Below are 3,673 nucleotides of genomic sequence, written 5' to 3'. Positions count from 1 at the left end.
TTGAGTGGTTTGCTCTCTGTGCCTCCCCTCCTTGATTGACAATGTTATCACTACTATATAGATGAAACAGAATGACAGATGTCTATCAGGACTCTGATGTCACCTGTCCCTTATTTCCAGATGAAGTCAAGGAAAGGAGGGTAGGAAAGGAACAGAAAGGAAATGACAGGAAATTAGTGGAGAAATCAGGTTCATATATAATGATGATGAAGGAAAGGAAATGAAAAGAAAGTGCAGATGAAGGAGAGGAAACTAAAGGAGAGGAAACTAAAGAGAGGAAACTAAAGAGAGGAAACTAAAGAGAGGAAACTAAAGGAGAGGAAACTAAAGGAGAGGCAACTAAAGAGAGGAAACTAAAGGAGAGGAAACTAAAGGAGAGGAAACTAAAGGAGAGGAAACTAAAGGAGAGGAAACTAAAGAGAGGAAACTAAAGGAGAGGAAACTAAAGGAGAGGAAACTAAAGGAGAGGAAACTAAAGGAGAGGAAACTAAAGAGAGGAAACTAAAGAGAGGAAACTAAAGAGAGGAAACTAAAGAGAGGAAACTAAAGGAGAGGAAACTAAAGGAGAGGAAACTAAAGGAGAGGAAACTAAAGAGAGGAAACTAAAGAGAGGAAACTAAAGGAGAGGAAACTAAAGAGAGGAAACTAAAGGAGAGGAAACTAAAGGAGAGGAAACTAAAGGGAGTAAACTAAAGAGAGGAAACTAAAGAGAGGAAACTAAAGGGAGTAAACTAAAGAGAGGGAACTAAAGGAGAGGAAACTAAAGAGAGGAAACTAAAGGAGAGGAAACTAAAGAGAGGAAACTAAAGAGAGGAAACTAAAGAGAGGAAACTAAAGGGAGTAAACTAAAGAGAGGGAACTAAAGGAGAGGAAACTAAAGAGAGGAAACTAAAGGAGAGGAAACTAAAGAGAGGAAACTAAAGAGAGGAAACTAAAGAGAGGAAACTAAAGGAGAGGAAACTAAAGGAGAGGAAACTAAAGGAGAGGAAACTAAAGAGAGGAAACTAAAGAGAGGAAACTAAAGGAGAGGAAACTAAAGAGAGGAAACTAAAGGAGAGGAAACTAAAGGAGAGGAAACTAAAGGGAGTAAACTAAAGGGAGTAAAATAAAGGAGAGGAAACTAAAGGAGAGGAAACTAAAGGAGAGGAAACTAAAGGAGAGGAAACTAAAGAGAGGAAACTAAAGAGAGGAAACTAAAGGAGAGGAAACTAAAGAGAGGAAACTAAAGAGAGGAAACTAAAGGAGAGGAAACTAAAGAGAGGAAACTAAAGGAGAGGAAACTAAAGGAGAGGAAACTAAAGGAGAGGAAACTGAAGGAGAGGAAACTAAAGGAGAGGAAACTAAAGGAGAGGAAACTAAAGAGAGGAAACTAAAGGAGAGGAAACTAAAGGAGAGGAAACTAAAGAGAGGGAACTAAAGGAGAGGAAACTAAAGAGAGGAAACTAAAGGAGAGGAAACTAAAGAGAGGAAACTAAAGAGAGGAAACTAAAGAGAGGAAACTAAAGGAGAGGAAACTAAAGAGAGGAAACTAAAGAGAGGAAACTAAAGGGAGTAAACTAAAGGAGAGGACACTAAAGGAGAGGAAACTAAAGGAGAGGAAACTAAAGGAGAGGAAACTAAAGAGAGGCAACTAAAGGGAGTAAACTAAAGGGAGTAAAATAAAGGAGAGGAAACTAAAGGAGAGGAAACTAAAGGAGAGGAAACTAAAGGGAGTAAACTAAAGGGAGTAAAATAAAGGAGAGGAAACTAAAGAGAGGAAACTAAAGAGAGGAAACTAAAGGAGAGGAAACTAGAGGGAGTAAAATAAAGGAGAGGAAACTAAAGAGAGGAAACTAAAGAGAGGAAACTAAAGGAGAGGAAACTAAAGAGAGGAAACTAAAGAGAGGAAACTAAAGAGAGGAAACTAAAGGAGAGGAAACTAAAGGAGAGGAAACTAAAGGGAGTAAACTAAAGGAGAGGAAACTAAAGAGAGGAAACTAAAGAGAGGAAACTAAAGAGAGGAAACTAAAGGAGAGGAAACTAGAGGGAGTAAAATAAAGGAGATGGAACTAAAGAGAGGAAACTAAAGAGAGGAAACTAAAGGAGAGGAAACTAAAGGAGAGGAAACTAAAGGAGAGGACACTAAAGGAGAGGAAACTAAAGGAGAGGAAACTAAAGAGAGGAAACTAAAGAGAGGAAACTAAAGAGAGGAAACTAAAGGAGAGGAAACTAAAGAGAGGAAACTAAAGGAGAGGAAACTAAAGGAGAGGAAACTAAAGAGAGGAAACTAAAGAGAGGAAACTAAAGAGAGGAAACTAAAGGAGAGGAAACTAAAGAGAGGAAACTAAAGGAGAGGAAACTAAAGAGAGGAAACTAAAGGAGAGGAAACTAAAGGAGAGGAAACTAAAGGAGAGGAAACTAAAGAGAGGAAACTAAAGAGAGGAAACTAAAGAGAGGAAACTAAAGGAGAGGAAACTAAAGGAGAGGAAACTAAAGGAGAGGAAACTAAAGGAGAGGAAACTAAAGAGAGGAAACTAGAGGAGAGGAAACTAAAGAGAGGAAACTAAAGGGAGGAAACTAAAGGAGGAAACTAAAGAGAGGAAACTAAAGGAGAGGAAACTAAAGGAGAGGAAACTAAAGAGAGGAAACTAAAGAGAGGAAACTAAAGAGAGGAAACTAAAGGAGGAAACTAAAGAGAGGAAACTAAAGGAGAGGAAACTAAAGGAGAGGAATCTAAAGGAGAGGAAACTAGAGGAGAGGAAACTAAAGGAGAGGAAACTAGAGGAGAGGAACTAAAGAGAGGAAACTAGAGGAGAGGAAACTATAGAGAGGAAACTAAAGGAGTAGAAACTATAGAGAGGAAACTAAAGGAGAGGAAGGTAGAAAGCAGCTATTGAGATGCGGCCGGGCTCTGCGCTGCTCCGCCAGCAGGCTGATTAAACGAGCAGCGGGTTATATGGGTCAGATCCCTGCTGGAGTGCTGTGATCGCTTAGTGCTGCCTGGCGGTGTTATCTCTCTCTCTCACTCCTCTCTCTCTCTCCTTCTCTCCCTTCTCTCTGTCTTTCTATGTGCGTCTTGCTCTCTCTCTCCCCCCTTTCTTCCTTCTCTCTCTGACTCTCGATCTCTCTCTTTCTCTCTCCCCCCTTTCTTCCTTCCTTCTCTCTCTCTCTCTCTCCGACTCTCGTTCTCTCTCTTTCTCTCTCTCTCCCCCCTTTCTTCCTTTTCTCTCTCTCTGACTCTCGTTCTCCTTCTTTCTCTCTCTCTCTCCCCCCTTTCTTCCTTCTCTCTCTCTGACTCTCGATCTCTCTCTTTCTCTCTCCCCCCTTTCTTCCTTCCTTCTCTCTCTCTCTCTCTCTGGCTCTCGTTCTCTCTCTTTCTCTCTCTCTCCCCCCTTTCTTCCCGCTCTCTCTCTCTCTGACTCTCGTTCTCTCTCTTTCTCTCTCTCTCTCCCCCTTTCTTCCTTCTCTCTCTCTCTCTCTGACTCTCGTTCTCTCTCTTTCTCTCTCTCCCCTCTTTCTTTCTTCACTCTCTCTCTCTCTTACTCTCGTTCTCTCTCTTTCTCACTCTCCCCCCTTTCTTCCTTCTCTCTCTCTCTGACTCTCGTTCTCTCTCTTTCTCTCTCTCTCCCCTCTTTCTTTCTTCACTCTCTCTCTCTGACTCTCGTTCTCTCTCTTTCTCTCTCTCTCCCCTCTT

This window comes from Salmo salar, chromosome 08 (genome assembly GCF_965601325.2).
Source record: "Salmo salar chromosome 08, fSalSal1, whole genome shotgun sequence".
Lineage (NCBI taxonomy): Eukaryota > Metazoa > Chordata > Actinopteri > Salmoniformes > Salmonidae > Salmo > Salmo salar.
Note: the sequence above shows the minus strand (reverse complement) of the source record.